The sequence below is a fragment of the Mesoplodon bidens genome (genome assembly GCF_964165515.1).
Source record: "Mesoplodon bidens genome assembly, chromosome: 6".
Taxonomy (NCBI): Eukaryota; Metazoa; Chordata; class Mammalia; order Artiodactyla; family Ziphiidae; genus Mesoplodon; species Mesoplodon bidens.
This window is the reverse complement of record NC_138162.1, coordinates 12,764,036-12,792,011: the sequence shown is the minus strand read 5'-3', so window position 1 is coordinate 12,792,011 and position 27,976 is coordinate 12,764,036. Positions and strand designations below refer to the sequence as shown.

At 41.9% G+C, this 27,976-nt stretch overlaps 1 protein-coding gene across 3 annotated transcripts in view; it reads right to left on the bottom strand.

Annotated features, from left to right (window-relative positions):
- TTLL11 (tubulin tyrosine ligase like 11) overlaps positions 1 to 27,976 on the bottom strand; it is a 249,721-nt gene that overhangs the window by 220,212 nt on the left and 1,533 nt on the right. The window lies entirely within an intron of this gene.

Below are 27,976 nucleotides of genomic sequence, written 5' to 3'. Positions count from 1 at the left end.
ACAGCGGAAGATGATTAGCTCCAAGATTCTGTTCTCTTGGTTGAGGGAGAACCTCTAACTATACCCTCATCCAGGTATCCCTGTGGTTTGGGTGAAGGTCTCCATTTTATTATTTTCCTAGGGCCACCATGGCTTAAAACAACAGAAATTTATACTCTTACAGTCCTGGTGGCCAGAAGTCCATAAACAAGGCACTGGTAGTGTTGGTCCCAGCGGAGGGCGCTGAGAGAGAAGCTGTACCATGCCTCTCTCCCTCTCCTGGTGGATGCAGGCAACGCTTGGTGTTCCTTGGCTTGCAGATGTGTCATTCCAATCCCTGCCTCTGTCTTCACATGGGCTTCACTCTGTGTGTCTCTGTGTCTTTTCCTTTTCTGTTTCTTATAAGGACGCTCATCATTGAATTCAGGCCGCATTAATCCGAGATCATCTCATCTCAAGATCCTTAATTTAATTAGATTTTCAAAGACTATTTCCAAATAAGTCATATTCATAGATACCAGTTTGGACTTGGACATATCTTTTGGGGAGTGGGGAGACACAGTTCAACCCACGTCATAAATTGCTTTATGCATCCCACCACTGATGGAATATAGGTGCTTTCCAATTTTTCCTTATTACAAAGAACACTGCAGTAAACATCCTCATTGTATCTCTTTGTGCACATGACCAAGAATTTCTCTAGAAGTGGACTTGTTTGGATCACAGAGTATACACATTTTCAATTCTGCTAGCTACTGCTAAATATGTCTGCCAGTCTAATCAATGGGAAATGGTATCTCAACATGGTGTTATTTGCATCTTCATGATTATACTAGTGAAACTGAATTTTTTTTCAAATATTTATTGGACTTTGGGTTTCCTCTTTGAATATCTCTCTAAAAAAACTCTAAAGTGGTTCTCTATCAGGATTATCCAGGACCTTCTCAAAAGAGTCGTTGATTTAACAGAGGTGGGCTGGGACCTAGAAATCTGCATGCTGAAAAGCTTACCAGGAAACTGAAGCCCAGCCCCAGGGAAGGACCACTATTAAATGTAGTAACCAGTCTTACTGGCACTTGGTTGTTATACCTTCAGAGTGCACTGGGGGGCGCTATCTCATAAAAACCTTGATACTGTATTGATTAAAGGGTGCTGTTGGAGGACGCCAACCACATGGGGGCTCCTTTATGAAAGCCCTCTGGGGAAATTTCTCCCAGCCCTCAGTGTTAGGAAAAGCTGCACTTCTCTTCAACAACCGCTTTTATTCTATCTTACGGGCACCATGACTTAAAATTTCGGACATTTTTTCCCTTGGTAAACCATAAAGTTCTGTGAAGTAAAACTTTGATGTTGTCCCATCATTAAAACTGTAAGATCTTTAGATCATGCATTTCTAGATGCTAACTCTTCCCTGATTTCATCTTATTATACTACTTTTATTGTTTTATTGTTCCTTTGCCCTGATTTTCTTCACCTAACTTTTTTTTTAATTTATAACAATGTATAAGTACTTCTATAACAATGTATATGCTTTTAGGGAATAAGATAGGCATAAACACATTAAAATAATTTTAAATTTTACCTTGTGAGAATTAAGTGAATTAAATAAAATTAAATAAATTTAATAAAATTAAATAAATTTAATAAGAATTAAATAAAACTCACATTTATGTGAGTTAAGGGCCTTCTTTCAAAACTGACCTGTTTTCAAGATTCATCAATGATAATATCAGTTCTACTGTTGATATTTAAGTAGAAAAAATACTTCAAAGATAAACTATTCACAAAATAAGTGAAAATGATTAACACTAGAAAATGGTAGCCATTCACAGCTATAGCCATTCAGGTGCAGAAAAGACAGGATTGGGTTTTATAATACAATACCACTCATTTCTGGGTTTTTTTTTTTAACTTAAAAAAAATTTTTGGCCACGTCACGCGACATGTGGGATCTTAGTTCCCTGACCAGGGATCGAACCCGCGCCCCCTGCGTTGGGAGCGCTGAGTCTTAACCACTGGACCGCCAGGGAAGTCCCGTTTCTAAATGACTGTCACTGAGTTTTAAAATTATTATTAATATTATTACTTATTAATATTAATACTTTAATATTACTATTATTTAAGACCACCTATATCTAGTTTAGTGACTTTAAAAGTTAAATTAATTTTCAAAAACTTTCACAAAAATTTTTTAAAGACACTTTTAACTTCTTGTGGCTCCTCTATTTTTTTAAACAACAGGAAAGCATGCTAATGCTTACTTCACTGTTACTCCAATTCCTCCAGCAAGCTCCTTTGCACTGAGTAAGATAGCCAACCAATTCATCCCAGCTTTTCCAGGATTGTCCTGATTTTAAAACTGAAAGTCCAGTGACCCTGGAACCCCCTTACTCCCAGGCAAACTGGAACAGTTGGTCATCCTAGCACTGGGGCATCTTCCATTTGCCAATGTGTGGAGGAAGGCCTATTAATAGCAAGCCCTTCTCCTGTACTTTATATCTGAAAGGTAGCCATACATCTGAAAATTATTCCTAACTGGTAGGGAAAAAAATAAAATTCTGAATGTGGTTCACCTAACAATATCAGCCTGGATTTCACAGCCAAAGGATTAGAAGAAATCTTCACAAGTCAGTGTTCTTATTCTCTTCTAAAGAATTCCAGGAAAAGAGATTCCATAAAGCTACCTTTGAAACCCATTCTACCACCCATGATCTTTTTAAAATATTCATTCAATCTACAATCATATTTTCATTCTCAGCACTGAACTGAATAAAGAAAGCTTAAAGATATGCTATCCACAGGAAATCAAGTAAAATTATTAGAGACCTCAAAACAGGTCACCAGAACAAAGTTCAAAGTCTGATGGAAGAGTCTTTGGACTTGGTGGGGAAAGAAGACTAAACTCTAAAACCTTAAGAATAAGAATACTAGAAACTTTTCAGAATAGAGTGTCAAGCAAACAGCTTTAAAGGCTTGGTTATAATCTATTCTATTCAGTACAGTAATCCTAAGTGGGTTCTCCAAAGGAAGGCAAAAACTAACATTTATGAGATGCCTACTGTATGCCAGTTGCTCTCATGCTCACTATTTCATTTTAATCTCCCAATACCCCAATGGATAGATCATATTCTTCCATTTTTACAGAAGAGGAAAGCAAAGCTCAGAGGTCATTCATACTACCCTATGCTAGGTGTTGGGTATGCAACAATAAACATGAGAGTCATAATAATAAAATGATAAATATTAAACATAATATTCACAAGTAATAAACATGAGAGTCATGGTTCTTGCTTTCATGAACCTTAGAGTCTAGTGGGGAATGCCAGACACCTAAAAATGATTACAGAAATAATTATGAGTGACCCAGTATGGGGGGAATCTGGGCATGTGCTGGAGAGCTGAAAAATAAGAGGACAAATGGCCATCACCAAAAAAATCTACAAACAATAAATGCTGGAGAGGGTGTGGAGAAAAGGGAACCCTCCTACACTTTTGGTGGGAATGTAAATTGGTACAGCCACTATGGAGAACAGTATGGAGATTCCTCAAAAAATGAAAAATAGAACTACCATATGATCCTGCAATCCCACTCCTAGGCATATATCCAGAGAAAACCATAATTCAAAAAGTTACATGCACCCTAATGTTCATAGCAGCACCATTTACAATAGCCAAGACATGGAAGCAACCTAAATGTCCATCGACAGAGGAATGGATAAAGAAGATGTGGTACATATATACAATGGAATATTACTCAGCCATAAAAAGAATGAAATAATGCCATTTTCAGAGACATAGATGGACCTAGATATTGTCATACTGAGTGAAGTAAGTCAGACAAAGATAAATATATAATATCAGTTATGTGTGGAATCTAAAAAAATGGTACAAATGAACTTATTTACAAAACAGAGTCACAGGTGCAGAAAACAAACATATGGAAAGAGGGGGAGGGATAAAATGGCACATTGGGATTGACATATACACACTACTATATATAAAACAGATAACTAATAAGGACCTACTCAATACTCTGTAATGACCTATATGGGAGAAGAACCTAAAAAAGGGTGGATGTACGTATATGTATAACCGATTCACTTTGCTGTACAGCAGAAACTAACACAACATTGTAAATCAACTATACTCCAATAAAAATTAAATTATAAATACATAAATAAAATGTGTAGATCAAAAAAAAAAAGAATAAGAGGACAAAGGAGTCGAGAAGAGGTGGGGAGAGAAAGGGAGACAATTTCCTGTTTCCAGGCAGAGGACGTGGCAGCAGACATGTGGGGCTGGGATCATTCAGTTATGTGCCCGAGGTAACACAGGTTATCAGTGGTCAGATTGGGGTTTTGATTCCTGTGCTTTCTGACTCCAGAATTCCTGTTCCTTCTACTGTAATACAATGTGACCAGCTGTGCTTCAAATCTAAAGGGGACAGCCCACAGGGAGGACCTAATTCCCAGTGCTGATACTCAGTGTTTCCCAAGCTAGTTTGATCAGAAGAATCGGCCCAAGGAGGCTTGTTAAAAAAAATAAAGATTCCCTAGGTCTTACCCCTACCGGGAAATCAAAGTTTAACAAATGCCCCAGTGCTTCTTATGACCAGACAAGTTTGGGATATGCCGAGTTCAGACTTTGGAAAACCTAAAACCCTACACGCTGGGAGTTTACTTAACTGCAATCTCCTGGCCATTTTCTTTTCTTTCTTTTCTTTTCTTTTCTTTATTTATGGCTGCGTTGGGTCTTCGTTGCAGTGCACAGGCTTCTCATTGTGGTGCACAGCCTTCTCATGGCAGTGGCTTCTCTTGTTGCAGAGCACGGGCTCTAGGCACGCGGGCTTCAGTAGTTGCAGCACGCAGGCTCAGTACTTGTGGCTCTCGGGCTCTAGAGCGCAGGCTCAGTAGTTGTCAGTAGTTGTGGCACACAGGCTTAGTTGCTCCGTGGCATGTGGGATCTTCCCAGACCAGGGATCGAACCTGTGTCCCCTGAATTGGCAGGCGGATTCTTAACCACTGCACCACCAGGAGAGTCCCTCCTGGACATTTTTAAGAACTGGGTGGAGCTCCTTGAAGTAATTTAGCCTTTCAAGAAGCAAAGGAATGGACAAAAAATAAATAAAAACCCTCTAGAGATCAATCGGTTAGCCAGTCACATAAAAATGGTCCCTCTCTCTTCCAGATTTTCACCGTCTCTCATTCTGGATTTAAGTAGTGTCTTCTCAGTATAGATTTTGTGACTGAGGTCAAAACAAGACCCATTCCCACACCAGAAGCCTCAGTAACATTCTGCTAACTTGGAGTCATCACTAATTAAGGAGTTGAATAGAGTAATTGAAGCAACAAGATAATAAGAAACTACAAGCCTTGGCTTTCATCTGGGAGAGGTTATGGATTTAGAATCCAAACACTTGGGTTCAAATCCCAGGCCTACCACTTACTAGATGAAACATGGATAAGTTAATGAACCTCTCTGAGCTTCATTTTATCCAACTGCATAGGGGGCTAATAACACCCTCTCTGTGGAGTTATTCTGAGGAATGTGTGAGATAATGGAGGTGGTGGTCTGACTTGATCAGCCCCTTGAATGTTTGTTAATAAATAATAAAACAAGGGTGGATTTATAGCCCAACAAGAGAAGGACTGTACTAATATGGAAACAACAGTTAATAAAGATATAGTAAATTAATAAAATAGAGATTCACAGGCACAAGGCACTAATTCTAAGCTATGTTGGAAAAACGGGGCGTCCCAGTATATGTAGATTGAATTCTAACGTGGTTCTCTGGATGTTTTAAAAAGTGGGGGTGGGAGGGAGTTTTGAGGTGCTAATTTTGTTCATAGGCAATAGATTTCCTGGGAGCTGGGAGAACTGAACCAAGGTTCCAGAAACAAGAGCAGACTTCAGGGTGAGGTGACACCAGCTCGAAGGCTGGAGAACGAGGGGAGCAAAGTGGTGGCGATGGGGGTTGTGGGTCATTAGTAATAAAAATGCCATGCAAATGCCATTTGCAGCAACATGGATGTATCTAGAGATTATCATACTAAGTGAAGTAAGTCAGACAGAGAAAGACAGGCATCACAGGATGTCACTTATATGTGGAATCTAAAATACGACACAAATGAACTTATTCACAAATCAGAAACAGACTCACAGACATAGAAAACAAACTTATGGTTACCAAGGGGAAAGGGGGTGGGGGAGGGATAAATTAGGAGTTTGGGATTAGCAGGTACAAACTACTAAATGTAGATAAACAACAAGGTCCTACTGTATAGCACAGGGAACTATATTCAATATCCTGTAATAAACCATAATGGAAAAGAATATGAAAACGTATATATATAACTGAATCACTTTGCTGTACACCAAAAACACAACATTGTAAACCAACTATACTTCAATAAAAATTAAAAATAAATAAATAACAATGCCATGCAGTTTAGAAAGTGCTTTAAATAACTTTCCTTTGCTAAGAGACAGAAAACACAGTAAGAAGACAAGCTGGATAAAGGGTGTGGGGAGGACACCAGGGAAGGACACAAATCACAGAGCCAGAGTCCAGGGTCCTGCAGAGAGCAATCTTGCCTTAGAACTGAGGGTAGAAACAATTCAAAGGTGGAAACCAGCAGAGCCGACAGTGGACACTGGACCATCACCCGAGAGTTGCCTGATTAATGAGGTAAGTTCTAAGCATGTCAGATACCGAACTTGGGGCCATAACAGACCCTCTTTCTCTACTAAGCTCAGCAAGGCCACAGCATCTTTAAGAGGCACTGCTAATCAGCAGATGTTTATGCAACAGGTCAAACTTCTTTGCCATTCAGGAAAGTTCCGAATTTTCTAATTAAGAAGGAGAGGATCACAGAGTGGTATAGTCATGAAGACTTGAGCTCAAATCTTGGTTCTGTGTGACCTTGGGCGAGTTACATAACATCTGTGAACCTATCCCTTTCTTTGCCTGGAAAACAGAGATAATATTTTTCACCTCAAAGCTTTGTAAGCATTAAATAAGGCCATCTATGAGAAAGTATCAAACATAGAGAAAGCACTCCACAGCGTTTGCTTCTCAGCCACAAAAACAAACAAACAAAACAAAGTGGACTTTGTTTCCACTGTGGTGAATCTAACTTCTTTAACAAGTGTGGCGTTCAGAAAGCTGGTTGACAATTCGTTTTTGTGGGAAGATACATTCTGAAGCTAATAGCTGATTTGTACCGGTTTATACATCGGCCAAATATTCCTGCTGCAAAATCTGGAATCCAAGGCACCACGGGAAGAGGGACCAAGGGTCTGTATTAGCAAAGGTTTTAAAAATAAAGAAACAATGTATTTTATCTCACCTTCTCATGACAAGTGAGGTCTCTAATTCCTAATCTTTCTTTCCACAATAGTTACCCAAGTGAAAAAGCTTCCAAATTTTAAATCCTATCTTTGAAGAGAATTAAATGCAACGTACGAATCCTAGATTTTCATCCTACAGCTGTTCTCACACAAGGGCACAAAGACATATTGATATATACCAGGATATGGTGGCAACAGCCCCCTAAACAGCTAAATGAGTGTCAGTGTGGCACGAACTTAAGTAAATGATGGGTCACTCCTACTACAGAATGTTATGCAGCCACACACACAAAAAAAGATGCAGTAAATCAATATATACTGATATGAAGCAATAGCTAAGTTATATTGTTAAATAAAAGGTGTAGAATAGGGTGTATCATATGAAAGCATTAGGTAAATAAAAAAGGCTGTTTGTACACATATGCTTATGTTTGCAAATCTCTGGAAACATATCAAGAAACTGCTAATGGTGGTTGTTTCTGAGGAAGGGAAATGAAGGTGGGATGAGTGAAAGACATATTTTTCTGTGTTTATACTTTCATACTATGCAGATTTTTTGCCATGTGCATATTATTAAATTTTCAGTCAATCAATAAAATTGAGATACATGGTAACAACAAAGGTAATAACGACCAGAGTTATAATAGTCACAATGGATTAGACACCTTTTATGTACCATTGGGGCTTTCCTTACATTCTCTCTCAATCATCCTCTAAGGTGGGGTTACTCTCCCCCATTATTCAGCTGAGGAGACTGAGGCTCAAAGTTTGGATGGGTTAAGTAACTCATCCAGACACTCACAGCTAGCAAAGAGCAGACCTGGATTTGAACCAGGAGTTTTGACAAACTCCACATCTTTTTTCTACATAGCACTGTGGCAGAGACTGTGGGAAGTTCACCAGAATCCAGTTCTTCTCCTTCCTGGATACAACGCTAGTCTCCCTGGCAGCGTCAAAGACTCTCTCCTCGACCCAACTTCCATCAGGCTCCTCTGAACCCTCTTCCCAACTAGGCCTCCACCTTTGGGTTTCCGTGTTCATCACTGCATCGCAGTTTTAGCAAGAATCCTGCTAAAGGCAGTTTAGCAAGAATGCCCCACCCCTGATATCTGATCTCCCTCAATATCTAATCAAATTCCTTGGCTACCAATGCCCACTTGTCCTGACTGTATTTGGAATGGAGTGCAGTTGTATACTGAAGACTCTTTTCCCTAACTGCAATAGTTCTCCAAGAAAATCTGTTTTTACCACGACTGTCCAGCTCTGGTTTCCTCTGACAGTTAAGTGTGACACGTGCCCCAGTTCCACCCACTGGGATGTGAGCAGAAGTGACAATGTGTGCTCCCCCTCGCTCTTTCCTCTCCTGGGACCTGGCTGTTGATGCAGAGACCCCACGGGGTGGCAGGGCCAGAGGCTGGAGAATCCCGAGTCTCCAAATGTCACCCCACCAAACTGAATAACTACCCAGGTGTTACAAGGGCGAGAAATAGGCTGCCATTCTGTTGAGCCCCTATGTATTTGGGTCTGCTTGTTACAACAGTTTAGCCTAGTCTAACAAAAACATACGGCGAATAAAGAAAACCAAGACCAAGAACAAGCCAAGTGCTTTGGGTTTTGAGAGCACGGTGTGTCCACAGCCATCACTGAGCAGCTACAAGTGTCAGGCGCTGATGTAGGGGCTGGGGATCCAGCGATGACTACGACAGTCCCTGTCTGTGCAGTGGGGAGACGCCCCCGAGTATTTGAGTCAAGGCCAGAGACACTGCAAAGCAAAGGGCACATGACAAGTGATCACTGGTGTCGGGACAGAAGACAGGGGAGGCTGGCGATGGGAAGGGTGGGTGGAGGGTGGCAGAGGATTGTCCTGTAGGGCAAGAGCCCCCTAGAGGACAACCCCAGAGAACGCCTGGCAGCATGACCTCCAGATAAAAGCAGATGTTCCTGGCAAGAGACAGGACAGAAACAAGACAGACATAGGACTGGACGCACTCCCTCACGTACTCTGTCTCTCTGCCCCTCTGAAGCTGAGGCCAAGGCTGGCACACTCATGCTCTTCCAGGCTGGGCTCTAGAGAAACACACACACACACACACACCTGTTTAAATCCCTCCCGTGGCTCCCCAGCCCTCAGTGTGCTGTTAGGACCTTTACGACTGGGCTCTCAGGTCACAGCATCCCTCGCTCTCCCCTCCTCAAATCCTGTATTCCAGCCGGAGGGAACATTTGCAGTCCCCAGCGTTGTGGCTTACCGCCATGCTGCCGTGCCTGCTGGCCCTGTCTGAACACTTGTCCTGACGCCACACCCCGAAACCTTGCTCAACCCCCTCTGCCTTCCACACTCGGCTCAGAGGCCCCCACCGGCTCTGAATCAGAGCCGGCTGCGCCCACGCCCCCTTTAACACTGCCCTTCCTCCACTGGGCCATAGTAGCCAGAGTGACGGGAGAGACCCACGGGGTGTCATTTCTTTGCTCGCCCAGGGCGCAGCGGAGTCCATGGCACAACGTAAGCATTCAGGAAATGTTCGAGGAATGAATGAACAAATCACCTCAGCCAATATCTGTCAGAAGCTTATTATATAGTATTCCAGGCATTGTGCACTGGAGTGTGAGGGGCCAATTAAAAACAAGACGGATATGGCCCTTGAGCTGAATCTGAAATCTGGAGGGAAAGAAAGAAAAGTTAAGCCACAGAATAAAGCTGATTCATGCCGTGAGAGCAGAGACCTGAAGACAGAAGACGCCGGCAGGAGGAGAGATCCACACAGTCCATCTAAAAATAGAAACACCTCACCAATCTGGAACTCAGCTATCTCACTTCTCCAGGATGCAGCAGGAACCCAGAAAGAAGGCTTACAGGCTTTCAACAGCCGAAATATGTCCAGAAGACCATGCACCTTACTCACCTGAGTGCCTCTCACACGCACTGGCATTTGCCATACCTCCCGGTTGGCCTGCTTCCCTCTGGCCCCCAGCACACTTCGTGCACACTTCTAATAGAACTCTTAGCATTGCGCGTTGGAATCATCAGCTATCTCTGCACCCCCAAGACTGGGCCTCCCAAGGCCACCACGTGTGGCTTTTAAGTCATGCACAAGGATGCAGTGATGCCGTGCACATGCAGGCATCTTTAATATCTGGAATACTTTTCATATTTAATATTTATATATTTTACTCTACAACAAATGTATTATTCATGATAACAAATATTAGTTATAGTATTTACATATTATTGTAATGAAAGTATTTGTTGATTTAAACCAGGAATTCAGAAATATCCTGGTTTGGTAAATAAACATCATCAGATGATTTTTTTTTTTTTTTTTTTTTGCAGTACGCGGGCCTCACTGTTGTGGCCTCTCCCACTGCGGAGCACAGGCTCTGGACACGCAGGCACAGCGGCCATGGCTCACGGGCCCAGCCGCTCTGTGGCATGTGGAATCTTCCCGGACCGGGGCACGAACCCGTGTCCCCTGCATGGGCAGGCGGACTCTCAACCACTGCGCCACCAGGGAAGCCCCATCAGATGATTTTGTTTGGGCCATTTTATATTTATGATGAGAATTTTCTTGCATGTAGTAGTCAAGTGTCTCATTTTAACAGGACAATATATATTGTTCCCCTTTGACAAACCAGATTATCAAAAGACTTTGCTGATCTAATAAAATCTAAAATAGACTGTATTTCTAAATAAGATCTATTTTCCCATCTGAGTTATAATTGGTGACTACTTTCAACTGTTTAATTTCTTTTTTTTGGCCACACCGCACCACATGCAGGATCTTAGTTCCCCGACCAGGGATGCAACCCAGGCCTCCTGCAGTGGAAGCGTGGAGTCCTAATCACTGGACCACCAGGCAATTCCCTACTTTCAACTTTAAAAAAAATCCTTCATTGGTATTAGTGCACTAGTTAAATCTGAAGTTTCATATTGTAGTTCAATCATCTGATGTTTGTCTACTGTGCCAGAATATTTCTGAATTCTAAGTTTAAGTCAGTAAGTACTTCATTATGATACCATGTAAATATTATTTAATAACCAATGTTCATTTGTCCTTAATAATCCATTTGCGTAACAAATTTGTCGTTGAAATGGAAATAATATATTGACTAATTTAATATCTTTTTCCTTGAGGAGGGGGCAACTTTTTCTAATTCACACAAAAGGACAGTATGGGCCAGGAGTGATCCTGGTTCAAGCACAGGGACGGTGTCTGATTGTGTCTTTATTGGCAGTGCCTTGCATGGGGCTTGGGGCTCAGGAAACATTCAACATATATTTGTTTAAATGAAGATCTTCAAGGTCTCAGAACTTAAAATCATATATGTATGCTTTATTTCACTGTACTTTCTAGAAATACTTCTACACATTCTAATGGAACAGTAATGCATACACTCTTAGAACAGTCCTAAGCGGCCAGCTGAAGCTTATTAAACTGTCACCCAGCAGGGACCATTTGCCTCTCCATTTGTTCCTTAGACACAGAACACTTTTTCCCAAAAAGAATGTCTTAGGAGTCAGAAGGTTTCACAGTTATAACACACCATTAGAGGGACATCTTTGCAACCTGCCTAGAGAAAAAGCCCAGTAAGATGGTAAGGCTTTATGTAAGTAGTTTCAAATAGAATCTGAGATTCCGTAAGAAAGGAACAAGTGCAGAGGCTAAAGAAAGCTATGCTATCATGGAAAGTAAACCTGGCTAAAACCTAAGGCTTGCAGGGGCTGACAAACAGCTGGCTCTCTATTTCTGGCTTGAGCTTCACAATGCCAGAGATAGGATGAGTTCACTGCCTGGAATGCCTTTATGTCATTTCCCTTTAAAGAAAACAGTCACAAAAAAACAGCGCTAGAACCATTACTGATTACACAGTTCAATTCAATTAACATTTGCTGAATGCCTTCTCTGTGCCAGGCATGAAGGACTCAAAGATGAATAAGACAAGCTCCCTGCCACTCTGAATACCTTACAGTTTAGGGGAAGAGTCAGACCATCTCAATCAATAAGCTTCCCCACCCAGCACCATGCTGTCCCAGGCAGCACCGTCTCTCCCCTGGGGTCTACAATAGCATCCAAACTTGCCTCTGCCTCCCCGCTGGAACTCTAATCTATTCTCTGTAGGGCAGCTGGGGTGAACTTTTTAAAAGGGAAGTGTAATTATCTTTTTCTGTGTACATAGGCAATGGCCTAACCTCTGCATGTGGTCTGGCCCCTGAATGTCTGCCGGCAAGGCAAGCATCACATTGGAAACTCCCATATCCAGCCAGACCATCTGCAAAGCCATATCCTCAGAGGGTGAACTAGAAGAAAATCTGCCTTGTCTTGTCCGTGGCTCAGGAAGGGGAAAGAGAAGGACAGGAGTCTCCTCTCTCAGAGCACCGTCATAACCCCTTCTTGACGCAAGCCTGGAGTCAGAATTCAGCTACGCCAATAACCTAAAAGGCCTAAGACCTAAACTTTAGTTTTAAGTGTCCTGGGGAAGTAGAGCCCTCTGAAGCATCTGCAAAAGATGAAAGTCCTCACTTTAAGCCCAAACCTCAAAGAATTATCAGAGATTAAAGTTGCAGGGAACACGAGCTCACTATCAAAAAAAGGTCCAACAAACACTTAACTCATTACTCCAGGAAGAGAAGAGAAAGATTGGGTGATTGATAATACTGAAAGAGAAAATAGATGAGAATTTTCCAGAATTAATAAAAGATAACAAACCTCAGAGACAAGAATCTCAACAAATCCCAAGCAGAAAAGAAATCCTCACCTAGGGAGTCATGACACTGAAGACATCTAAGACAAAGAAAGGATTTTAGAGGCAGACAGAAAGAAGAAGACACTTTACGAGCAAAAGAAAAAAGCAGACTGAGAGCTGACTTCTCAACAGCAAAAATGGAAGTGAGCCAACAGTGGCATATCTTCAAAGGGCTGAGATCATAAAACTATCAACCTAGCAGTGTATGTGCAGCAACACTATCTCTCAAGAGTGAGGGCAAAATGAAGGTAATTTTGGACAAATAAAAACTGATAGCCTAGGGCTTCCCTGGTGGCACAGTGGTTGAGAGTCCGCCTGCCGATGCAGGGGACACGGGTTCGTGCCCTGGTCTGGGAAGGTCCCACATGCCGCGGAGTGGCTGGGCCCGTGAGCCATGGCCACTGAGCCTGCGCGTCCGGAGCCTGTGCTCTGCAACAGGAGAGGCCACAGCAGTGAGGGGCCCACGTACCGCGAAACAAACAAACAAACAAAAAAAAACTGATAGCCTATTACAAATAGTCCCTTACTAAAGGAACTTCTAAAAGATTACTCCAGGAGAAAGAAAATGACCTCAGAAGGAAGGTCTGAGTCGTAAAATAGAATAATGAACAAAGAAAATGGTAAACATGTGGGTAAACCTAAAATACACCAAGACTATGTAACATAAAAATAAGGTCTAATTTGTGAAGTTAAAAAAAAAGGATAAAGTAAGATAGAAGTAAAATACTGGACAACAAAAGCACATAAGTCAGGAGGGATGCAACCACAATGAAAGCATCCTAAGATCCTTGTCTTGTTAAGAGGAGAGTGAAGATACTAACTCTAGACTTTGCAAAATTATATGCATATTAAGTTTTCTAAGATAACCAGTAGAAGAATAAAAACAGAATGTATAACTTCCAGACTAGTACAGGGTGAAATGGAAAAAGAAAAAACTCAATGTAAAATGATATGAAATCCATAATCATACAGGGAAATGTAAATATACCTCTTTAAGTAATGAATAGATCAGACAAAAATATTAGGACTACAAAATTTGTGGAGTGCAATCCACAAGTTAATCTAATGTACATATGTAAAATATTGCATTCAGTAACTAGAGAACATACACTTTTTTCAAGCACACATAGAACATGACCATGTATTAGGCTATAAAGCAAAAAAAAAAAAAAAAAGGAAAACAAAATGAAGATGGAGGGCATGAGGAAGGGAGGAAAGAATTAAAAAAGGAAGAACATCCTTTAACCACACTGCAGTGAAGTTAGAAATTAATAATAAAATAAGTAGAAATAACCTCATATGTTTAGAAACTCTAAAAAGCCACAGTTCAAATAACCCATGGGTCAAAGAAAAAATTTTCATGAAAATTTAAAATACGTAGAACTAAAAGGTGACTTTTTTAATGCTACATAGTAAAACTTGTGGGTGCAACTAAAGCAGTATCTAGAGACAAGTTTGTAGTCTTGAATGCTTTTATTAGAAAAGATAGGCTAAGCATCCAACCTAATGTCAGAAAAAGAACAGAATAAACCTCAAAAAGTTGAAGAAAAGAAATAAAGAGCAGAAAGCCATGAAACAGAAAACAAAGATACAATGGAGATGGATCAATAAGCCAAAAGTTGCTTCTTTGGCAAAACTAATCAAATTGAGATCCTTGAAGAATGTGTAAGTTAGCGAAAGAAAGGAAGGGGACATTCTAAGTAAGGAGAAGGAAAAATATGAACAAAGGTAAAGAGGAATGGCACAGCACGAAGGTTCAAGATAACCACATGCAGTGCGGTGTCGGCAGTAGATAAAGTTCAAGGCATGCAAAATGTGAAGTGAGTCTAGAGAAGCTTAGGGGCAAATGTTAACTTAAAAATATTCAACTGGGGCTTCCCTGGTGGCGCAGTGGTTGAGAATCTGCCTGCTAATGCAGGGGACACGGGTTCGAGCCCTGGTCTGGGAGGATCCCACATGCCGCGGAGCAACTAGGCCCGTGAGCCACAACTACTGAACCTGCACATCTGGAGCCTGTGCTCCGCAACAAGAGAAGCCGCGATAGTGAGAGGCCCGCGCACTGCGATGAAGAGTGGCCCCCATTTGCCACAACTAGAGAAAGCCCTCACACAGAAATGAAGACCCAAAACAGCCCAAAATTAATTAATTAATTAATTAATTAATTAATTAATTAAAAATCAGAGAGAACATTTCCTGTCTGTGGTCAGAGGAAGTCCTGACTACTGAATAAAGGCACAGAGAGATGCAACACTGGTGCCTTTGAAGATGGAAGAATGAGGCTAAGAGCCAGGGAAGGCAGGGCTTAAAAAAAAAAAAAATTCAACCATACCAGGTATTTATAGGCTAAGTACTTTACATGATTATATCTTTTTATTCTGGCAACAAACAACTCCATGAGGTGTGACTGTATTATGCCTATTCTATAGATAAAGAAACTGAGGCTCAGAGTAAAATTTTCCCAGTGTTACACAGTGTGTTGTTTCAAAACCATTATCTGTGTGGCTCCAAAGCCCATACTTTCAACTGCCATGCTACATTGCATCAGTGGAAGGCTTCATATGGAGCCTCCATAATGAGCCCTAACTTTATTCTTCAGGCAAATGTTTGAATTTCCACCCCCCCCCAAAAAAAAACCCTCCCTCTTATGATGAAAGTTTGGAGTGCTGTTACAGCTGCCACTACTTTATGCCACCAGGGCAAGATTCTGTTAGACACAGGTGTCCAAGGAGCCCATGTACCACTGACAGGCAATCTGGCAGCACAGAATTAACATGCAGAATTAACAGGGGCACTTGATTGATTTAAGTTCCTGAAACATATTTCCAGTTACTACCCAGGAGATAAGTACTGTTCAATGATGAGAACTGGATAAGCATATGGCATTTTTTCAACAGCTTTATTAAAGTATAATTCACAGACCATACAATTCACCCATTTAAATTGTACAATTCAACATTCTTTAGTATAGTCACAGAGTTGGGCAACCATCACCACAATTGATTTAAGGACATTTTCATCACCCCAAAAAGAAATCTTAACAGTCACTCCCCACTTCTCCCATCAAAAGCCTCCCTCAACCCAGCTCTAGGCAGCCACTAACATACTTTGTATCTTTATAGATTTTCCTATTCTCAACAGTTCATATAAATGGAATCACATAATATATGGTCTTTTGTGCCTGGCTTCTTTCACATAACACGCTTATAAGGCTCATCCATGTTGTAGCATGTACCAGTATTTCATTCCTTTTTATGGCCAAATACTATTCCACTGTATGGATATTCCACATTTTATTTATCCTTCAGCTGATAGACCTTTGGTTGTTCCCACTTTTTGTCTATTGTGAATAATGATGCTATAAACATTAGTGTACAAGTTTTTGTGTAGACCTATGTTTTCAGTTCTCTTGGGTGTATACCTAGGAGTGAATTGCTGGCATGGGGTAATTCTGTGTTTAGCATTTTGAGGAACTGCCAAACTGTTTTTCAAATGGCTGCACCATTTTACTTTCCCACCAGTATGAAGGTTCCAATTTCTCCACATTCTCACCAACACTTATTATCTGTCTTTTTTATTATAGACATCCTAGTGGGTACAAAGTGTTATTTCAGTGTGGTTTTGATATTCACTTCCCTAATGGCTAATGATGGCATATGACATTTGAACACAGCTCTTAATGTATCCTTTTTTCATATGAGATATTTTTGACAAAACCTAAGAAATAGACATTTGAACACAGCTCTTAATGTATCCTTTTTTCATATGAGATATTTTTGACAAAACCTAAGAAATAACCTATTGAGACTTCCAGCAGTTTCTTTGCTCAACTGTACATAAAATGCTTAAGTCTTACCTCATCTATAGAAGAACAGGGACGGAGTAAGGAATCAGATGCAGGGAGAGGGTCGATGATGGGGAGAAACTCAAACATGTCCACTGAATACATTATTTTAAAATTCAAAAGTGGCTTACATTTTGATATGGCTATTTCAATTTAGATGTAATGACTACACCAAAATAGCCATGTCAAAATGCCCTGCGCTGAGCTAGGCACTGATTATTAGAATTAGATTTGCTAAAGACAGAGAGAAGATTCATTTATTTCACTCTCTTCCCCAATATTTGTCATTGTATTCTTCAAAAGCAAGCACTTACAGGAACTCTCATACACTGTTGCATATTAACTGCTACAACTTTTTTGGAAAGCAATTTGGCAATACATTCCAAAGCCCTAAAAGGTATATGCCCTTTAACCTAATTATTTCATTTCTGGAAAGTTGTCTTAAATCAATGTGAAATATAGGGAAAAAAGTAAACCACAAATTTTTTCAAAAATGAATCAATCTAAACATTTAATAATATGAAAATAAATAATGAAAAATATTTCACTGAGATATTTGGAAGCAATTAAAATGACATTTGTGAAAAATTTGTATAGTGTGAAAAAGGTTTAAATTACAATGTGGGCATTAATGTTAATATAACAAAATTATATCAGCTTTGTAAAATATAAAAATTTATGCCTAGAAGAAATACTGAAATGAAATCCTTCAAAATAAAAAGTCATTGCAATACTGAATCACTATGATGTACACCTGAAACTAATATTGTAAATCAACTATACTTCAACTTAAAAATAAAATAAAATACACTGATTAAAAAAAAGAGAGAGAGAATCCCACCACTGCAAAACAAGCACTATAAATATTTAGGGGTTTGAATTGTTTTTAGTTACTAATAATAACGTTTCATTGTTTAATTGGGTTTTTAATTAAATATTAAAACCTTTAAAAAAACAGTCATTGCACTCAGTGGTGGGATTACAAATGGGGTTTTCAATTTTTTGCAAAATTTTAATATTTTAAACAATGTACAAGGATTATTTTTTTAATAGGTGTGTTTGTTTGTTTGTTTATTTATGGCTGCATTGGGTCTTTGTTGCTGCATGCGGGGTTTCTCTGGTTGTGGTGAACAGGGACTACTCTTCTATGTGGTGCGCCGGCTTCTCATTGTGGTGGCTTCTCTTGTTGTGGAGCACGGGCTCTAGGCACGCGGGCTCAGTATTTGTGGCTCACGGGTTCTAGAGCGCTGGCTCAGTAGTTGTGGCGCACGGGCTCTAGGCACACAGGCTTCAGTAGTTGTGGCTCGCGGGCTCAGTAGTTGTGGCTCACAGGCTCTAGAGCACAGGCTCAGTAGTTGTGGCGCACGGAGTTAGTTGCTCCGCAGCATGTGGGATCTTCCCAGACCAGGGATCGAACCTGCGCCCCCTGCATTGGCAGGCGGATTCTTAACCACTGCGCCACCAGGGAAGTCCCCAAGGATTATTTACATAAGTGATAAATGTGGTTTTAAATAAAACTAACGGCCAGGCTCAAAGCCCAGTCCTGCACTGAATGCCTTCAGTAAACACTAATTTCCAGTGGTCTTATTTCTAAGGGCCAGGAAATCATACTCTACTTAGAGAAACAGTATGATCCACTGTAACAAGACATGGCCTGAGAGCCAGGACACTACCCTCAAGTTCTGAGCTGTGTGTCACTTAACACCCTTGAATGGTGGGAAAGGTGAAACAGACCACATACTTAGCGCATTCTGACTTTGGAATACAGGTTACATATGTTATTAAAATGGGACACCAAGCGTACAAAGCAAGTATCACGATGCCCCGTGTGACAGAACAAATAGTGGTGGGGATTCATACCCAAATCTAATTCCACACCACACTGACATCTGTAAAACAGAAACAATAAGGTCTACCATGCTTACTGCACAACGTAAAAGTCAACTTAGATAAATATATGTGACAGTTCCACATAAAATATCTAGTTCCTGGAAATGTAAGACTCTAAGGCCCTCCACACTGCCTCTTAATTCTCTAGGAGTTTAATAGTACCTGAAGACAGAATTGCATGTTTCTTCTGCCTTCTTAAGCTAAGTCAATAATAAATAAAGACTGCTTTTAGTAAATAGCAAGAAAAAAAATGTTTTAAATTATAATAATGTAGATCACGCAAGGCAAATGATTATTAGATGTTTAAATATCAACAGGGGGAAAAGATTTACAACACAAATGAGACAAAAAGTAACTACCCATAATATTTACAAACCAATAAGAAAAACATAAACATACAAAATGTAAACATAAACAACCCAAAAGATAAATGAACAAAAACACATTTAGGCATTTCACAGATGAAGCAGTACAAATGACTAAAAAATGTATACAAAAAGCCAAACCCTGATGAGAATTACAAAAATGTATATTAAAAGCACATATTTTTACCTATCAGTTTGGCAAAGATTTAGTAGATTAACAGTACGCAGCACTGGAAAGGATATGCATGGAGGAGCACTTTCAAACACTGCTGGCGGCAACTTGACAGTAACTATCAAAATACAAAGTACACGTATCCTTTGACCCAACAATGCCTAGGAATTTATCCTACAGAAGCATTTGTACACGGTGATGTTTACTGCACCATTCTTTGTAACGGCAAACAAAAAATATGGAAACACATCCATCAATACATTTTATGGTGGTACATCCATCGAATGGACTCTTTGGTTGTTATTAAAATGAAATGAATCCGTATGTACTAACAGAGAAAGATGTCCATGAGGTATTGCTAAAGAAAAACTTGCCAAATACCATATATATTGTACAATGTCAGCATTTAAAATAAAATGAAAATTGTTTTTATTTCTATTTATATACTATATATGTAACTCTTGTATGTGTACATATGATGTGTAGTTGGTGGTCATTAGCGGGATGTTCTGATTCTCCTCTTTACACTCTCATGGTAGGACTGCATGCCCCAGCCCCTCTGAAGTTCACCATGCTATGTATCTTGCTTCGACAAATGAAATGTGAGCAGAATCACCTCGGGGTAGAAGGCTTAAAAGCCAGTGCAGAATGTATCACGTTCCCTTCCTCTCGGTGACTCACTGAAGCAGGTGCTGAGCTGGAAGCCTGGGTCTCTGAATAACCAAGATAGCGGGAGCCCCTTCTCGCCCCACCTCCATCCCAAATCTCATCAACCCCCTAGGTGGGAGCAAGAAAGAAACTTTTGTTGTAGTAAGCCACTGATAGTTTGTGGTTGTTTGATACTCCAGCACAATTTAGTGGTCCTGATACATATAGGAATACGAAAAAAAAAATCTGGAAAGGTACATACCAAACTGTAATCTTGGGGTTACCCTAAGAGGAGAATGAGAATGGGAGAGGGGAAGGGCAGGGAATGGGGTCGGAGGGACTTTGGGGTTTTATTTTACATACTTGGGAATTGTATAAATTTTCATAAGCACATATTGTTTTTGGAATTTGAACAAAAGGTATTTGTAAATAATCTAAGATGTCCAGAAGTTTTTACATTGTTACTTTTTAAAATTCCAATAACCACAGTTCTGACACAAAGAGAAATAAAATCCCCCTGTGACCATAACGAACAAAATATGAAAACTGGCCTTTGTAAGAGTTCTAGGCAGAGAGATTGAAGGGCTTCTTTGAAAAGTAACACTATACTTAGGGATGACAGCACGCGAGACAAACCGCCCTATTCTTCCAGCTCCATTAAGGATGCTAAGGTTTTACTCAGATGACATAGAAGCAGATGGGGGAAGAGAAGAAGCTGTCAGAAATGCCCGCCAGGACTTAGGCAGCATTTGTAAAAATTACTAGATAACGGGGCTTCCCTGGTGGCGCAGTGGTTGAGAGTCCGCCTGCCGATGCAGGGGACACAGGTTCGTGCCCCAGTCCGGGAGGATCCCACATGCCGCGGAGCGGCTGGGCCCGTGAGCCATGGCCGCTGAGCCTGCGCGTCCGGAGCCTGTGCTCCGCAACGGGAGAGGCCACAACAGTGAGAGGCCCGCATACCGCAAAAAAAAAAAATTTCTAGATAACGGTTCCAAAACACCCAGAGAAACAAACATGTACACAAATGGCGGCCGAGGCAGCTGTTAAGGCAGGGCCCGATTTGAGGTGATGCGGAAGGAGAGATGTTAGTCCACCTGGAAGAGAGAAACAAGACCATCGCTCTCTCTGACAAAACCACAGCCTTCGTGGAGGGATCTCAGGGAGTGACTGGGCTGTGGAGGAGCAGCCACGTGGGAAGGAGGGGCTCCAAACTGATTAAAGCAACAGCAAGGTTATTTGCCTGTTCACACCAATCAATTTTCTATTATAAAATTGAATTAAGGTGTCATAGAAATTCACTGGAGGGAAAGCCAAACCAACAGGTATTCTTACTTTAAAGCACCGGGCACTTCAAAGATTTTCAGAATTAATCCTCACAAGCCTACCATGGTTTTATGCTCATTCTTAGAGATGAGGAACCTTTGGCTCAGAGAGGTAAAGGAACTTGCCCAGGGCCACAGAGCCAAGATTCAAACCCATACCTGGTATGGACCTTCCAGGGTCAGTGGAGAGGGCTGCTTAGGGGTGAAAGTAAGGAGTCAGCCCAGGGGATCTGCTTCTCTTCTATACAGCTAACGGATACATTCACATCAACAACCTCCTTATTTGTTTTATGAACACAAAAGTTAAGTACTGATGTCACTTGAATAGCTAAAGTAAATTTCCCATGGTGACATATATAGTTAATATACGAGAGTATGATGAGACAGGCACCAGGTCCAGAATAGAGGCTTTAAAAAATTCAATTAAGGGGCTTCCCTGGTGGCGCAGTGGTTAAGAACCCGCCTGCCAATGCAGGGGACACAGGTTCGATCCCTGGTCCGGGAAGATCCCACATGCTACGGAGCAACTAAGCCCATGCGCCACAACTACTGAGCCTGCGCTCTACAGCCCGAGAGCCACAACTACTAAGCCCACATGCCACAACTACTGAAGCTCGCGTGCCTAGACCCCATGCTCCACAACAAGAGAAGCCACCGCAATGAGAAGCCCGCGCACCACAACGAAGAGTAGCCCCCGCTGGCCGCAACTAGAGAAAGCTCGCGCACAGCAATGAAGACCCAATGCAGCCAAAAATAAATTTAAAAATAAAATAAATTAAAAAAAATTCAATTGAACTCGTGAAACCTTAAAAGTATAATTGATTTTAAAAGAAAGGAACTTTAAATCAGTGTTATTTAAAAACTTTTAAACCTAAAATACATCACATTGACATTCATGCAAAAAATTTAACTCTCCCTTATCCTGCAGAGGTCTCTGGGTGGTTTTGTTATCTGCTGTATCCCAAGAACCCAAATATAGCCTGGCACAAAGTAGGCCTCAAAGTATTTGTTAAATGATTCAAATGAGCTGGTCATGTCTATTTAACCAGTAACCTATATACGCAGATGAAATTCTATACTAGTTGTTTTCTAGTTTAAAAATATATATAGATCAAATAATCAATGTCTATAGTTACCCAATAGAAGGAAAAGTAACCTTAACTGAATACAGACAATGTGCCAAGCACTGGGTTAAGGCACTTTACATACATCCCCTCATTTAATCTCACAAGAATTCTGCAAGAGAGGCATCACTAGCCCACCGATACAGATGAAGAATCAACGCTCAGAGTGGTTCTGTATGCAGTACCCAACTGGCTTGGTCACATAAGTAATTAGTGGCAAGCATTTTTAACTCATCTGTCTGAATTCAAAGTCCACACCAGCTCCGGAACACAATACTTGCACACTAGAGAAGCCACTTAAAAGAGTGGCCAATTACTTTCACAATATGTTCTTTTCAAGGAACAGATTTAAAAGAAAAAGAAAACATATGATTGAATTTTTGCACTCAACTTCTGCTGATACAAAACCAGAACCCAGAATGCTAAGAAAATCGAGGCTATTTACAACAGAGGGCATGTTTATATAACACAGAAAACTGCTCACACAATTTTAACACCTGCTTAAAAACCAATATTTTTATTTGTAGTAGTTATAGAACTTGAATATGAGCTCCTGGAATTTACTATCTTTTAGAGGACTCTAAGGCATTAGTGTGGATTCATGAATCTATTATATATATTGTATAAGAGTGGCAGTGAATTGTGATTTTTACGGTGTGACAAGCTTAACTTGCAAAGGAAAAATTCTAGTGGACTAGGCGTTAAAATAACGTGTCTACTGAAGGCAAACATCTGATGGAGTAGGTTATAAACCGTCCCTAAATGTAAGGCTGTTTTCAAAAAATGGAAAGGAAATCTCGCGATGACTATCATTAAAATGAGAAAGGGAGGAATGTCAAACTACACAGTTCTCCATTTTCTAATCTGCCTTCTTCCACAAAGAGTCTGAGACACAGCAGTTCATGCAGCAGGCTCACATCCTGCAGAGGAGCAAGGCCACTCGGCAAGTCAGATGCACCAGAATCTCTTCTCCCTCGTGGGCAGCAATGAGATAGGATTTGCAAGGTGCAGACACCAAATGCTCCCTCTGCCAGGCAGGATACATTTCAATGTGTTTTACGTTAAGTCCTGTTTGCAATATCACCCTCCTGGTTCTAAGTGACACCACTGCCATTTCAGAGTTATGAGTCAGATGAGGAATGGGAGGGCTAAGAAGTGGAGGATGATAAAACATACTGAAAAGTGGGCTTGGGAACAAGACAGACTGTTTGAACCCTGACCCTCCCACTTACTTGCTGTGCCCAATTCAGTTTCTTCAATGGTTATCTGGGAATAATGAAAATAGAGTAACTCCTTGCAGGGTGGATTTCAGCAAAGGATTAGCAAAGAAGACAGTATAGGATGGCATCCTGGCTACAAGCACAGGCCCTGGATGGCTCGGCCACTTGTTACCTGTGTGAACTTGGGCTCACCCCTGAACTAACCTCCTCTCAACCTCAGTTTCCTCATCTGTAAACTGGAAATGATAAGGGGATCCACTTCAGAGGGTTGCTGTGAGGATTAAATAATCCATAATAAACATTTTACACAAGTTTTAATGAGTATAAAGCACTTAGAACGATGCCTAGCACATAATACGATATTTCATAAACAGTAACTAACATAGTACAAGTTATAAATAGGATGATAGCATAAGTATATATATATGTTCTGAAGAAAGGCTGGATACATTTCAGAAAACAGCACTTGATTTGGACACTCTCAAACCAAGAGTTCACACTGTAACAGATCTTGGGATGGGGCTTATGCCAACTATTATCAACAAAGGTCCCTCTGTCAAATCTCTCAGTGCCCTCATTCACGTTAGCTGGTGTCCTTGGCACCACTGCGCACATATACACAACCGACATCTCCAAGGAGGGCAGCTCGCAACAACAGTGGCATCTATCCTCCATGGTGTCTTTTCCCTAAGGTTTTCTCTAATGAGGGTGTCAGAACTGCAAAAAGAATATACAGGAGAGGGGGAGAGAGGCTCACACGATTGGAAGAGGACCATACAGTTCCGTAAATATTTACTGAACATCGACTATGAGCCGGAAACCATCCCTCTCACGTTGCAACTTCACGCTGACTCTATAAACATGATTTTGCTCTTCTAGAATAAACTTTCGTCTTACCTACAAATTTACAGAGCTAACATTTGTGAACTGTCCTTTGATAAACAAATTTAGCACGGTGGGCCCATTGCATTAGACCTGACTGGAGTTACAACTGACAACTGAATCATTTCAGAGAGTTGGCGTGGGGCCCTTGAGACTGCAGAGTGGGCAAGGGAAGCTCGGTCTATATATGGCAAGAATCTGAGATTATGTTCAGCCAGAAGTGCAAGCCTCTCGGCATGGCCTTCGACGTCCTCCAACCTGCCTCCTTCTTCATCTCTCTCTGCTCTCCACACGCTCTCTAAGCCACCGTCACCCCATCCTGCATATAAAACCGGATCTCCCCGCCTTTGCTCCTATTCTGTATGGAATGCCATTTACCCACTCAACTCCCAGGCTGGACTGCAATTGTCTGTATGCACGTCTATCCCTGGAGGGCAAGGAGGGACTTGTCACGCCTATGCCACCCCTGACCCAGGGTCCGCCAGTATCAGCCAGCAGGGAGCAGTGGGAAGGGCACAGAATGGGAGGCTGGTTTCAAGTGGAAACCTGTTTCAAATGCTAGCCCTGCCCCTTACCAGCTGTCGGACCTTGAACACGTTAACTTCTGTGTACTTCGATTTCCTCCTGCGTAAAATGGAGACAAAAGGGCATTTATTTTATTGGTTGTTGGGAGAATCAACTCCTTGGCTACATGTAAAGCACTTAGAAGAGTGCCTGGCACGGGGGAAGGGCTGTGGAAGGCTTCATCATAGTTGCTGTTCATTATCACTGTTATCGTTATCGTCGTTAAGTGTGTGCAGAAAAGAGAAGAGTGGAGAAAGAAGGGAGATTGTGGCCTGTAGCTGAGCAAACGTCTGGACTCCCATGCTGGCTGAGCGCTGCCCTGCTGAATAGCCGGATGGTGGAGCCCCTCCCACTCACTCGCAAAAGGAGACACAGAGCTTTCACACTGGTTGGTGCTCATAACCTTATTTCTTGCCTGGGCTACTGCCCAACTCGTGCCAAAGCCAGCCAGCTAGGGACTCCCAAATCCTGCAGGGACAGCACAGCATGACATACAAGGGACACTGCAGCTCAGTTCCTTGCAACCCAGCCCCCAGCAGACTTCCTGCTCCTAGAATACCAGTGCTGAGCGTTAGAGGTGACCTTTTCCAACAGCACCCCTGTAACAGATGGGGAAACTGAGGCCTGGGGAGGCTGTGTTTACATTTTGTTAGTACCCAGTTTACATATATGTTACTTGTCATGCAGCCAATTTTGTGGTAGGTACTAAGAATACCATGACCATTGTTTAAAGCTGGAAGGAACTTCAAAGTTTACCCAGTCTGGCACTTTTCAAACTCCACATTCTATGGTGTCAAGATGAGATGTGAGCTCTGTTGCAAGTCAGTCATTCATTCATTTATGGATCACCCGCCATCTGCTGGGCATCAGGGACACAAGTCAGACACCACTCCTGTCCTCAGGACCTCACAGACGAATAGGGAAGCGTGACTACTTAAATAATCACACGTCTAATAGTAAAGTCTTGTTGTGAGTGAATTATGTTTTAAAATTACTAGAATGAGCATCTCCACTTACATGCCAACACGCTTTCTGAGCAGAACAGGCAGGACTGGGGCTGGAGGAGGCAGTTACAGGTAGCGCCCTGTAAACTGCTCACCCCACCGGGTTCACCTGTGCAAGGGCCACACACAGACTCACATTACCATTATGTGGCTATAGCAGTAAGGAGACTGGGAACCACTGACCCAACCCCATTTGACAGACAGGCAAACTGAGGCCTAAAGAATTTAACTCACTTGCCAAAGTAGCACAGCAGATAAACAGAAGACACTTAAGATTCTGTAGTGGCTCATGTAGGCTTCCAAAACAATCCACATTCCACAGCGTAGCACACGATCTGACCCCTGCTCACCCCTCCTGCCCCCTCTCTCACCATTCTGCCCCCGACTCTATGACTCAGCCCTACTGAACTACCTGCAAAGCCCCAAATGCACCTCTGCTTGGTCCATCCCACTCCCTCGGCCAGGGATCCAAAGTCGACGACCCCTACATAATGCCAACTCATTCTCAGCACTCAGCTCAGGGCTCTCTCCTCCAGCACCTGGCCCTGACATGGCCCCCCTCTATCTCCTATAGCATGTATGCCTTTACACAGAGAAACGCTCATCACATAAGGTGTTCATCCAGTCAACAAATATTTATTCAGCACCTCTATGTGCGAAGCACCTGAGGATACAGCAGTAGATACAGGCAGCCCCTGTCCTCATGGAGCTTACATTCTACTGAGGGAAACAGACAATAAACAATACAAAATATAATGTCACTAGAGTTCAGTGCTATGAAAAAAAAAAATAAAGAAGAGTGGAGGGATCTTGGGGGAAGGCCTCTCCAAGGAGGTGGCATTTGATCAGAGATCTGAAGTAACAGAGTAAGCCATGCCAATAGCTGGGAAAAGAGCATTTCAAGAAGCAGTAGCAAAGGCCCTGTAACTACTGCAATGATTTCTTTACTTGTGTCTTACCTCCTACTGAACTTGGAGGTCCTTGAAGGCAAGGGTTACATCTTAAGCATCTTTGATTCGCAGGGCCCAACATCCATAGTGGACACTATGGACACTCACGGAATGAGTGAATGAAGTTGGCCCAGCATGTGTGATTGCTGATTTCTGAGTCCGTGTGGCTCCATCACTTGAGATCTGGCCAGTTTTGCGTCTCTCTCCTCCCCAGGGCTAAGCTAAGCACAGGCTTGGGCCAATCAGTCTTCCTTAATTCTGTGGCCTGGTCTCAGTTCCTGGGTCCTCCCTTCATTAGGACTATAGTACTGATAGGCTCTCCAAGTTTATCTTGCTCTGGTCCTCATATCTCTGGTCTGGACCTGGGACCCTGTCCCGAAACCCAGACACCTAGTACTGGGAGCCTCCCTCACTTTCTCCAGGTTTCATAGGCATCAAAGTCCTCCCCTGAACCCCAAGCCCCAAGGCTGGGGGGCCCTGACCCCTGGAATCAGACTTCCCAATGGCTAACACCTCCCTACTTGGAAGTCTGCCCTGCCTGATTCGTGACTGCCCTCCAAACCACAGGACCCCTTCTGCTGGGATATCAGCCCTCTGACCTCATCAATCCTTTCTGTGGCTATCTCTCTGCATGTTCCAACTTCATTAAACCATTCCTGAACTTCTACCATAGCTAAGACCCAGGGCTAAGGACCTGTGTCCTCGCGTTGCCTGCTACAGATCCTGTACCATCAGCAGACCATCTGGGTCCAAGCCTCCAGATGCGACTACCCCAAACCACAATCCTGACACTCCCAAAAGCACATTAAATAACGTTAGGTGCTGCAAATAAAGTCAAATGGCTTTATCCACTCCGCCAACTGCAACAGATATCTCTGGATGTCACTGGTGCTTCATCCCAACCCCCACCGGGTCTAAAATGA